General features: G+C 41.0%; 1 protein-coding gene across 2 annotated transcripts in view; it reads right to left on the bottom strand.

Moving 5' to 3' along the window:
* The window catches only part of agbl1 (AGBL carboxypeptidase 1), a 216,249-nt gene that overhangs the window by 178,148 nt on the left and 24,326 nt on the right, over nt 1-13,775 (bottom strand). The gene's annotated exons all lie outside the window — the stretch shown is intronic.

Here is a 13,775-nt window from a genome sequence, read left to right as displayed (position 1 = left end):
AGCGCAAACTGGCAGCACTCACTGTACATACAGTTAATACCAAGAATAATCAGGTTAAGGTGGCCACTCACCACCACCCCTCTCCAATTTGTAAACAGACACACACATATCCCTCTGTCGGACGGTTTAGCTTTGAACTTTTCTGAACTATTGTACATATTCACTAGCCCGGTAAGCCATCCCCGGTCGCGTGAATTCACATTTTCATCCGCAGGTCTGCAGAAGACACGTGAAAATGTGAATTCACGCGACCAGGATGGTTTACCAGGCTACATATTTACTTTGGCGTGCGTACAGCGTACAGTAAACGGTACATGAAAATCAGCAATGCAATGCTATATAATGCTATATAGTTGTTCTCAAACATTTTCAGGTCAAGAACCCAAAATTGATATGTGTTTAGCTCGTAGATGGGGTATTTTTGAACGGCCAAAGTTTAAAATGTGGATAAACTGATTTTGATGATATATTAATCAATTTAGCTATAGTCCCCCTGGAACCCCCTCAAGGACCCCTGGGGGTCCCCCAGAGTCTATGGAACCAGTTTCCCCTCCACACATAGCGGCACGCTCCAGCAGCAGGCACCAAGTGTCAATGTGAATGAATGATAATAGATTGTTCACAATTTGTTTAACTAAGATAAGATAGGAATATAATCTGCAGACAGTATTTTATGAGCAGAGGGGCGCTTTGGATATCATGTCATCATAGACACAGACACGCACACGCACACGCGCACAACATGATCTCCTAGTGGAGATAACTATTACTGGTCTAGATGAGCACATTAAATGCTTGTAATCGTGCACAGAACATGTGCAGTGCATGTGTGTACGCAGGCTGGCAAACACAACTATAGAAACCACGTGGCATACTGTGACCCCACTTAAACAAAGCCTCTAGGGGTGATGGGCATGGGGGTCCAGTGCCAGTGTTAATCCAGACAGGTGGCCATGCATGGCTTTACCAACGTTTCCCCATAAGCCCGGTCCAAATGCAAAATAACCTCTCTGTGTTAGACCCCAACGGTCCTATCACATTACATTTAAGAGGGGCCACCAGACAGGGGCATGGTGATTTTAACCCCTTAAGCCGTATTTTATGCTTCGGGCTATTTGAAAATATCCAATGTGAAGTGTTGTAAGCTTGCAGATCTGCTATAAAAATAATAATGGTAATAATAAATGAAAGCTGCACTACGGTATGTAACTTTCCTCTTCTACCCCGGATTTGAAGGTTTCCTGCGCCAAGTGCTGACATTTGTACCATTGAGCTAATAGAGCCTGCCTGCTTGCTCAGGGGATAAATGTAATTTTGACCATCAGGTCAAAATTCGTGTCAGATCCCTGACATGTGTCTAGGTCAGACATGACCTTTGACACGATCTAGATGTCTCAATAGAAGCTTCTATAGACCATATTCACACGGCGGCAATTTGGAATTTAACATTTGAAACTGCCACCCCGTTGCCGTGGCAACCGGGGTGGCACTTCATTGACTTAATAGCAACATGGCCGCCGTGTGAATATGGTCTATAGAGACATTTAGATTGTGTCAGAGAGCATAGTGACATGGCAAAATAGGGGTGCCAGTATAGTGGTTATATTGCCACCTCTCTGGTTCCAGAATCCAACATACGTAGGTCATAGGTCTCCGCCAGGCCAGGTTGCCTATACCCAGGTCCTGCAAACGTTGGAAGTCAGTCATAGCCAGATAAAATGGAATATGGAAAATTTGACAAATATGTTTTGATCACATGACTCCAGAGATTATGTGTACCGATTTGCGTTGAGTTTGAGACAACATTTGTAGGAGGAGTAGCAAAATGTGTGTTTTGAAGACAAGGCATACATATTTATACATAATAGATATGTATATAATGTACACATAATATTATGTAATATACAGTAGCAGATGAAATAGCTGATTATTATATTACAAGGTAAGCACGCCGACAAAAGTGGCAGTACACTGAGCCTCTGCAATTTAAGTATCAGGTTTCACCTTTGTTATGTTTACAATCATTAAAAGTTATGACAGGGGTATTCTTACAACCTGATTGAATCTTTAATTGTGCATTGTTCGAGTTAATTCTATTCTATGCAGTCCATCTCTGCGGCATTCAGGCCAGCCGCTGTTTATGCATAGCAAAGATACTCATACTCATTATTTTAAGCTTGTTTTTATTCAACACAATGTGGTCCATGTCTACAGCTCCGAGGCCAGCTGTTATTGTGAACTCAGCGGCATAATTGACATTGGCATCTAAACAAGACAAGCATATCGTTGCTGTCAGGCAGAAACCTTGTATCTCCATATTTCACATTACATTATTTGTGTGAATTAATGCCCTACCTCGTCATACTACAGTGTCACACAAAAGTAGCAAAAATAGCCGGTCTACGAGAACTTTAGTATACAAATATATATTGCCCTCTAAAACGCTGCTGTTTTCTTAGTGCAATAACATGTGAGCCTCAGCTAAGTAAAAAATAGTTTTAGTCTTATAGCCTTAAATATATATACTTTTCACCTTTTGTACCCGTTTTGTACCTCTGTTTTTGTATTTATGCTTGGTTTTCCCTGTGCGATACAATGTAGCCTAATGTACACTACAATCTGCTTGTTTTTATGTTTTTTAGTGGGGACTGCGGATGTAAATTAGCGGCTGTACATTTGCTAAATCCGGTCTATTTACATTACATTGATATTATGTATTGTTCATCAATGTGCAATGTCTTGTCTTAATAAACAATTAAAGTGAAGTAAGTAAAGTTGCTACGTGGCATGCTGAGCGTCATAATGACTTTAGCTTCTCCAGTCCATTTGACTCTGTCCTATACTCCACATCCTGTAGCCTCTTTGTGACAGTTGTTGTTAATGACTTCAGCTCATTAAGACTGGGGAGGCGACACTCTGTCTCTGGCCGAGAGCCATCAATCATAACCGTTATCACTTTGCACGCTAAGGCTGGGATCAGTGTTGCCAGAGTTTGCGAGAGAAATAAGCAACCAGGTCTATGAAAACCAAAAGCCAAAAAGAAGCGACCTAAGCCAAGAGCACTTTAAACCTACGTATACCATCAGATATTTGAAAGTAGTCGATCTACGGCGATCTACATGCACTAAGCTCACAACGCATCGCATTTTAACAACACAAATCTGGTACGGGGGTCTCCGGCAAAAAGTATTTCCAGATGGGGATACGTCAACAATTACATATGAAAAAGAAATGGTTGAGAACCACTGGTTCAAACAACATTAGGAAGCAAACCCAATTAAGCAAATGTACTTTAGAAACAAGGCCAAAAAAACGCTACCACCAATATTTACAAGCAACTTAACAGGAAAAAAAGCCCAAAGTCGCTTATAATGATAAGTGGACATGGCAACCCTGGCTGGGATGCGAGGCTGAGGTAAGCATGGGAGGGGATGATGACAGCTGTCCCGGGCCCTGAGTCCAGAGGGGACCAAAAGAACCTGTACACTGCACAATCTTCAGTGATGTTTATCTCTTGGAGTGTACAAATAGCTGAGTGGTTAGTGAGCCCGCCTGGGGAGCCAGAGCCCTTGGTTGTCCCAGGTTCGATTCCAGGCCAGGCCAGCAATGTGTCGATGTGTGTCCCTGAGCAAGACTCTTAACCCCTAATTACTCCCAGAGTGACGTAGAATGGCGTAGTTATGGATGGATAAATGATCCAGTCTAAATTGATACTGTACCAATCGAGGGTCTAAGGACAGGGGGTGTTGTTGTTTCCTTTGGGCCTGTGAAGCCCTTTGAGACCGTAACAGTGATGACCACCATGTCAGTTTTATAGAGATCGTTATATAAGATCCAACATCTTTATTTGTTGACATTTATGGGTAATAACATGTTTAGAATATATTTTGCAGGGCTGACAGAACTGAAGTCTCTCCCCCCGGCAACATCAACAGGCAAGTTTCAAGTGCTTTATATTTTCCATGCGTAGACTGTATTTTATGTGATGTGATACTCGTGATGCTGACTGCACTTTGTAAGTCTGCTAAACGCGTAAATTGTGATTGTGTAATTAGGATTGCATTTATCTCACAGTGAGATATGAGACACTGAGATATGAGGAAAACGTATCCAAGTGGCAGTTGGTGGCCTTGTGAGTGGGAGTGTGGTTTCTTCATCAAACAGCACCCCAGCAATGGACTGTTTGTTTGTGCCGATCACAGAGAGACGCAGCAAGAGCTTTTTCTCCCCCTGAAGCAACAGTATCTCTAAACAAAACTGCCAGATCAAATCTTCAAATCAAACACCCCCTTTTGCTCCCAAGTATACAGTACACTGTCTTTATTCTATTTCTGTTGGGGACCAAAGCCACTGCACACAAATGGCGTTGGTCCCCAAAAGAAATAGAATAAAGAACACTATTATTGTTCTTTGCACATATTGTATTATATATTGTTTACTTTATATTCTATATATTTCGGCTACTAAATTATTTTCTGTATACTCCATTCTGTATACATTGCTGCTAAAGGTTTGATTTTTTTTACTTCACTTTCCCTAATCTGTATTATATCGTCTCTGGAAACCTCAGTCAAAAACTGTTACTTTTCAGCTCAAAACGCATCGCTTCGCACCACATTTCCAGCTTGTAGATCTGCTATTTTGGATACTTTTGTGTGACGCTATAGTATGATCAAGTAGGGCGTTAATTTATGGAAATAAAACACAAAAGGTTAGAACATGGATATAGGAGGTTTCCACCCGACAGAGACGATATGTTATACCCAGTAATCTTCTTGTTGTACAGTACGTTGTTATTGTTAGCATTCTGCAGAGCATGTCACATCAATATTCTGCTGCTTGGATGTATGAGTGACTCTTTTAGATTCTCTGAATCTCAATCTAATCACTACCAACAGGGTAGTATACTTGTAACATGTACCATTGTGGTTCCAAATCAGAAACCTCTTATGTCCACTTTAAAACTTGTTGTGTTTTTTTGTAAATTAACTCCCTACTTGATCACACTACAGCATCACACAAAAGCATCAAAAGCAGCAGATCCACATACTCGAAACGAGGCTCGAATCGGCGCGTTTTGAGCTTGTAGATCCGCTACTTTTGAATCCTGAAAAGTAACAGTTTTGGAGATATGAGGTTTCCACCCGACAGAGACGATATACAATATTTGTAATCAGGGGACCATTTCTGTCCCTCTGTGTTTTGGAACAATAAAAGGCAACCTCAGCAACACTCAAAGCTGTGCAAAAAAAACTGCTGATAAAGCTCAACTAATAACGCCACAAGGAAACAAACATACACTTGTATCCTTCATGTTAACATCACACCCTGAAGTCAAACAACAGCATAAACTAGAAAAAGTGCTCCTCGGAGCACAGGTCTCCGCCAGGTCAGGTTAGTTATTGTGGCCTCCTGGTGGCGCTATAATAGGCCAATGTGAAAAGGGTGGCATTTCTTCCTCGGCCTAGTGGGAATGTGCGTGCAAAGTTTCACGGAAATCGCACGCCACGTTCATGATTTCAGACATTTTGTTCAAAACGGACCAATCCTGCAAACTTTGGAATTCAACCTTAGCCAATCAGGATGGAATATGAAATATCGGACAGATGCGTCTTGATCACATGACTATAGAGATACTGTGTACCGATTTGCGTGATGTTTGGATAAAATCTGAAGGATTAATATCCAAAAATGTATTTGACATAAGTCGGCCTCCTGGTGGTGCTGTAAAAAGCAGATGTGAAAAATGCAGTGCAGATGTTTTTCCTTGGCCTCTAGAGAGTAGGCGTGCAAAGTTTCACGCAGATCGGTGCAGTTATAGTTAAAAATGCAAATCGGCCTGTTATAGCGCCACCATGAGGCTGATGTGAAAAGTTTTAAGTGCCATTTCTTCCTCGGCCTAGTGGGAATGTGCGTGTGCAATTTTATGGAAATGGCAAGCTGCGTTCATGATTTGAGGCAGTTTGTTGAAAACGGACCAATCCTGCAAACTTTGGATAGTAACCTTAGCCAATGAGGATGGAATATGGGAAAGCGGACAGATCAGGGTTGATCACATGGCTATAGAGATACTGTGTACCGATTTGCATGAGGTTTGGTTAAAAACTGTAGGAGTAATGGGAAAAAATGGGTTTTGCACAAATCGGCCTCCTGGTGGCGCTATAACAGGCCCATGTGAAAAATTTGAGGCAGAGGTTCTGAATTGGCATCCAGGGAGTGTGTGTGCACAGTTTCGCAACGACCGGGCCAACGGTGCCGGAGATTTGGTGGTAACACACAGACAGGACACACGGACGGACGGACACACGGACGGACGGACGGACAGGGGCGAAAACATACTCTCTCGCCATGCCTTTCGGCCTGGCGGAGACAATTACTGTGTGCGGTTTGTAAAGGAAGCCACACAAATCCCCGTGTTGTACTGCACTGACAAACTGGCTGCTTTGTGGGCTTGTTGACTAGTAAGTGGTCGGTGTCTGTGATGGTCTACGTATTTTATTATTATTTTTAATTAATCTAAATGATACTTAAGTACCATAGTGCTTGCTTCACGCTAACTATTTTTTTACGGCATGGATCTGCAGGAGGCTAGCAGTCTATAAAAGGGTCTGTCTGTGTGTCTGATTCTTCCGAGCAACTCTTACAAACTGCTGGACTGATCAGTGCCATATTTGTTGTACACACTGCCAGAAGGCTAACCATTTTTCACGTTTATTTTTTTTCTGGTTCTGAATGTTTGCATGACATTTACAATGGTATACTCACTGTAGGTCAATATGATACCAGCTACAGTCAATACAGTATGCGTCCGCTCTCAGCCTTTTCTCATCTCAGAGGAGCAAAGCCTGGTAACAACCTAATGCAGAGCATCTCTATAGAATGGGACTTCCGCTGTATGTAGTACTTCCCCTGGAAGCTGTCTTTTTCAACCAATCACAATACAGGTTTCATACACGGGGAATGCAAACAGATCTGCAAAGCATCGACGTAACTTCAGTGGGCGCTACATCCAGTTAGACACTCTCAGTAGCAGGTCTCGCCCAGCATGCAGTATATGTACAACTAGTTCTGTCATGTTCTAGTACAGAATTGACATTCTACAATGTAGAATTACAAAACAGCAGTTGCACTCTGCTTCCTGTACTGTCACCATTTCGGCAATCTGGGAACCCAGAACCAAATAAGAATGAAAAACAGCACCCTCTGCTGTTTGTACTATCTTACTTGGCTCTGGGACAATGGCGACGTAGCACCCGTGCGCAAAGGAAACCGGGGTTTTGGTCTGCCTTCAGCTTTCACTTCCGGTGGTGCCACTATTTTTTCATTCCCACTAACAATATTTCTACACGGAACACTAACACCACTTCTCCCAGAGAACATGGATCGTTTTGGTTATAAGCACACTTGTTTCTATGATGAAAGAGCAAGTTAAAATGTGAATATCTTTCCGTGGTTTTGTCTGCTCCGCGGACGCTATTGTTAAATTAGTTTGGGTTTGTTTCGAGGGGGAAAGATCGACGGACACGTGAATCCCGCCCACTACATTTGATTGGGTAAAGCGCGGCCTGCTTCCTGATCTGAAGGCACGCCCACTTGTAGCCCAGTGCGTACATGTTATGACGAGCCTTCACGACAGATTCCAACGCAGAGCAGAATCTGTTCTTGAGAGATTACCATTTCGGAAACCTTCTCATTTTAAAGTACCACCATGTAACTTTCCTCTCCAACCTGGATTTGAATCTGAGGTTTCCTGAGCAAGGGCTGACATTTTTACCATTGAGCTAATAGAGCCGGCCTGATTGCTCAGGGGATAAATTGAATCTTGTGTCAGATCTTGTGTCTAGGTGAGACATGACCTTTGACACAAGAGCAGGTAGACAAAATACGACCACCCCAATTTAATCAAACCCAAGTTACTCAACTCAAGCACATTTAAAATGACAGAGGCCAACCAACGTGCTACACAGCAAGAGAACAACAATGACACAGAAAAATATACAACAACTATATGCAGCAATAGAATACAAGTTAAAATACGCACAGCAGAAGACAGTGTGGTGGAATCTATGGTCTTGGGGTGCCAGATTTAGCTGTGCTCAAAAGCCAGAGAAAAGAAATATGTCTTCAGTAATGATTTGAAAAAGTCTAATGACTGGGAAGCTCTAATGTTAAGTGGCAGGCTATTCCAGAGCCTCGGGGCAGCCGCAGCAAAGGCTCTATTTCCTCTGGTCTTTAGCCTGGCCGTGGACATGAGTTAATACAAGTTATATTGTATTAACATACTCTACCATACAGATTGGACAAAATTACATTGTATTCATTAAAAGTGACATAGTAAGGCTTTAAGTCATTTCCATAATTATATATAAAAAATAATGTTGTGTAGATATGGAGAAGCATGAGAAATATGTGAAGTTGTCACTTAGTATTTGTTAAACCTTTCTCCTCTGCTCGCAGCTAAGCATGGTTAATACCTCCTTAAATCCTTATACACTTCCCTTTACTGCAGCAAACCCAGGACTAAACTTAAACACCAACATCATCATATGTGGCCATCTGTATGTGGCCTAGAGGTGACAGATCTGCTGCCAGCTGTGTCCCTTTAGCCTCTTACCCAGTGGTTCCCAACCTCGGGTCCCGGCCTCCATGGGGGGCGCCATAGATTACATTATCACCCGTTCACCCCCCAACGGCAGAGGCAACCATGCAAGGCACCGACCATGCTCATCGGGAGCAGTTAGGGTTGTACTGTCTTGCTCAAGGACACTTCGACATGAAGCCAGAATGAGGATACACATGTGCATACACACATGTGCGCACACACACATGTGTGTATGCGCATGAGGTCGCAGTGTCTCTCTCACACACACACACACACACACACACACACACCAGTGGTGACAAATAATGTACTTTTACTCCACAACAATTCGCAGCGCCTCCGACCAAGTGGAGCTTACTATGTAACCCTGCTCAGGTTGTGGGTCTGTCTGTCTGTCTGTGTGTCTGTGTGCATGCACTACCTATGTAGAGGGCGCCAGAGTGCAGGAATTTAGACAATGCTCTGATTTAAATGCACCACACACACACACACACACACACACACACACACACACACACACACACACACACACACACACACACACACACACACACACACACACACACACACACACACACACACACACACACACACACACAGTTCTCTCCCCATCACAGTGAAATAACACGGATTACAAGTCCGTAAATACACAATATTTTCGAGCTGCGTTCGCTTCCAGCGTTCGCGCGTCTTACTTGTTACTTTGTAGATTTTTATTATTATTACAAATTATACTACTTCAGCCCTATTTAAACTTTAGTTTTTTGAAAATAGCCGATCTACAAGCTCACAACGTTGAGCTTGTAGATCTGCTATTTTCAAAAGATTTTTTACACATTTTAGACATAATTATGATATCTTGTTAAGTATTTTTATTTTTTGATACTATATTTTGACGCCAACACTTTTGTACTTTTACTCTTACTTTTTACTTGTAACAGAGTGTTTCTGCTGCAGTATTGACTTAAGTAAAACAGTGTGAGTACTTTTTCCACCACTGACACACACACACACACACACACACACACACACACACACACACACACACACACACACACACACACACACACACACACACACACACACACACACACACACACACACACACACACACACACACACACACGTCACAGTCCCTATAACCTTGCAGCCCACTGTTCCTTTCAGCATGGCCATTTATCTATCTTAAGTGTCTCCACACAGTACAGTCCAATCCAGCTGGTCCGACTCATCAACGCTGCTTTCTTTTTATACACACATTCAGTCCACAAAGCAGCACCCGATAGTTCACTGACGCACAGTATATCAAGTTTAATTAAGCGATAATCCACGTGAAGAGCCTCTCGTGTCCAGTGTTTCACACTCATTGCCCGAAACGGGTCATGGTTCTTGTTCTCACACACATGACAACAGCGCGCGACCGATCAAATGGGTGTTTTGAATTTTGTTAACCACTTTAAACCAGTGGTTCTCAAACTTTGTAATGTCAAGGACCTCCCAAAATTATATGAATTTGGCCACGGACCTCCCCCCCCCTCCCCCCCCCCCATCTGAAAAATATTTTGTGCCATGGACCTCCAGAAGCACAGATTTGAGTTAAAAATGTTCGCTTTAAAAAATATATATATATATATATATATATATATATATATTCAAAGATTTGCACACTTTTGCACGATCTTTCAAAAATAGCAGCAGATATACAAGCTCATAGCGCGGCACTAAGTGACACGCAGTGAGCTTGTATATCTGCTATTTTTGAATAGCCAAAGTTTATATGGTTAAAGTGGTTAAATTGATTGTGACGCGATATTATGCTGGGGGTCCCCGGACCCCACTTTTAGAATCAATGACCCTATATTCTTCATTGTACATCAAATAATGAAAATAGCTGATCCACAAGCTCACAACGTGCCGCGTTTGCGATACGTTGTGAGCTTGTAGATTGTAGATAGATTGTCGATTTAAGCGGAATGTTCACCTATTTTCGCCAAATTTTCGCCTATTATGACAAGCCCACGATAGGGACGATAGAGTTAATGTAGTTAAGATAGATAGGTCATGGGTGTAATTAACTGAATTTTATTAAGTCCAGGCATGGGATTGAAAACATACACCATGGTTTGATTTTAGAGCAAACCACAGGATTCCGGTTATTTAAGTATAACATTAAAATCAACTTGCAGAGAATTTAAACTAGCATGAAATGGATAATCCAACAGAGTGAGCTTTACAGTATTATCTTTGTCAGTTACGTTGTCATTGCATTTTAATGCTTCATTAAAATGCTTCATGCTAATATATTTCATTGATCGGGTTCCCCCAGGAGTTTATTGGTACCCTCCTTTTTTCCCCTCTACACCAAATCTCTTCCCCGAATTAGCCGGCAAAATAGCCAATCTACAAGCTGACAACATGACGCGTGAGCTTGTAGATCTGCTATTTTAGCCAAACATCAGCCCCAGAATAGGGAAAGGGATTTGAAAGGGATTTGAAAAGTCTAGTCCATGGAGAAAAGGATGTTTTACAATCTAAATGTAATGTTTGGACAACACTGACTTAATGACAACTTAATGATGTAAACAATCTCAGCATCTAAAAATAAAGCCATTAAGGGAATGGTCTGTTTATGTACGATATAGGCCTATTGCCAAAGATGTGAATAGAATTGACATATAACGGTATGGTCTTTGAAGGTTAGGATATAGGATCTGGGAAGGGCATTCCTTGCCTCCAATTCCTGCTTTAGAGCTAAGCTTTTTTCCAATGCTCAGTACTGGTAAAAAAAAGAAATAAGAAAAAGGCACACTCCTCTCAACACACTGTCGTCATCATCAGTGTGTGTGTGTGTGTGTGTGTGTGTGTGTGTGTGTGTGTGTGTGCGCGCGCTCGCGCGTTAAGTCTGCTTTTCCATTGCTCAGTATTAACAGAAATCCAAGCCATCTTCAGCTGTTCCCACGCTGTTTACCAAGTTTAAACAAACAATGATTAAAGTTTAAACAAGCAATAATATCCCAGACCATGACTTAAGGAAACAGACAATTGGCTGTCACCTTAATCTTCAGCTTCTATCTTATATCCATATAAGCCTTGTACATTGTTAAAGCCATTAAATCCAATTCCATTGATCACTTAAAGCAATAGAAATTAGTTGCATTTTGTGGTGAAAACTGATTTCATACAAAGATTACCACAGCCATCTACAACAGTCAGTTTACATTTTTATGTGGGTTTGAAGTACTGGTTTTAACCGGGAAAGCATCTGTGTAACCACTTAAACCATTATGTTATACTTTGGTTATTCAAAAATAGAAGATATACAAGCTCATAGCGGGTCACTTCGTGCCGCGCTATGAGCTTATAGATCTGCTATTTTTGAAAAATCTTGAAAATGTATGCAAATCTTTGAAAACATCTATTTTTAAAGCAAACATTTTTAACTCAAATCTTCGCTTCTGGGGCCCCTGGAACAATTGAGATGGGGTCGACGGCCAAATACATAATATTTTGGGGGTCCTTGACATGAAAAAGTTTGAGAACCACTGATATAACAACAGAAAACTGTTAAGATTTAGAAAACATTTGTAGAATCGACCTCAGGTCTTAATGGGTTAAACAAACCTATGAATAGAGTAGATTATCACCCATCTAAACATATTCACCTGAAGGCTACACCAGTCTAAGCTCTTTAGGCCAGAGCTGATGGTGCTGTGTGTCCGAGGTTGGATAATAGGAGGGCAATAGTGAATGCTGGGTGATAATGTGTTTATCACACAGTCATGGCCTTATTCATTCACAAAGACAACTAGAACATAATAGAAACTAGCATAGCAGCAGAACATGATATTTTCTAAATAGCCATACTATGTATAACGTTTAACTAGATGCACCCTAGCGTCCCTATACTGGGGGTGAACATTTGGGGGAAAATAACAATACTACAAGCTGACAAGACGTGTTGTGATAGGTTGTTGTCACCTTGTAAATCGGGTATTTTCGGCAAAGAGATTTAGTGTACATAAAAGGTGCGTACCAAGTATAGAGACCTTGGTAAACTAAGTATATAGGGTTTAAGTGGTTAATTCAGCAATAAACCCCAGTCAGAAATACTAATTACATCAAAGCTAGTGCAGGAGATGTATATCCGATCCAAACCACTTTATTTATAGAGCACATTTAATTTAAAACAACAGCATTGAACCAAAGAGCTGTACACTCAGTAAACACATTTAAAATACTAAGAGTAAAACAATAAACAATAGACAGGGGGGGGGGGAACACAGAGGGTGCAACACATTGCCTAGTGGAAACAGCAACTCTCATTCTGAATCATGGAAAGCCAAGGAGTACAAGTGAGTTTTCAAACGTGATTTAAACACAGGCCAGGTTTGAGACGCTCTAACATGGGGTGGAAGATCGTTCCACAGTTTGGGCGCTTCAGTAAACTGACTGTAGGTCCAACAAATATAAACTACAAATAAGCACACAAATAATAATGATAATAATAATATATTCAATTTATACGGCGTTTTTCTCTGTACTCAAAGTCGCTTTACAAAAACAGACACAACTTTTTAGAGAATAACTAGTTAAAAATCTCAAAACTAAGCAAACAAAACATTAAAATTAAAAGATTAGAAAACATTAACAATATGATTGATAAGTGAGTGAGAATTTGTTATCAAAGACGTTATCATTTCAACCAAATGTGTGACAAAGCGTTAACACTTCAAACAACCTTGTCAACAAGGTGGAGAGAAAGAAAGACAGAGAGAAGAAGACTCTAGACTTCTAACTTCTGACTTATATTTGAATGTACAATAGGCTATAAATATTTGATTATTACATTGTATTATTATGAAAATGTTTTCCCCCCTTTTCATATTGTATGCATTATGTACGATATATCCACTGTATGGGTGTGTATGTATGTGTATGTATATCAGAATCTACTTAATAGTCACGTCAAACTATTACAGGTATGAAAGAGTGGATACATTTTTTTGTGTGAGTGAAATGTAAAATCTTGCAGTTACAGAAAGAGTTACCGGTAGTATAGGGAAGAGACAATAGAGAGGAAGGGAACACGACACAAAACAGGTTAATAACAAGAGGCACAAAATAACTTATGTTTATGTGTTTCTGTATCGTTTTCAAAATGGTGTTTTGTAAT

The sequence above is a fragment of the Gymnoscopelus braueri genome, assembly GCF_963280865.1.
Source record: "Gymnoscopelus braueri genome assembly, chromosome: 9".
NCBI classification, from domain to species: Eukaryota; Metazoa; Chordata; class Actinopteri; order Myctophiformes; family Myctophidae; genus Gymnoscopelus; species Gymnoscopelus braueri.
The sequence above is the reverse complement of the archived record's forward strand: the minus strand, read 5'-3'. Positions and strand labels throughout refer to the sequence as shown.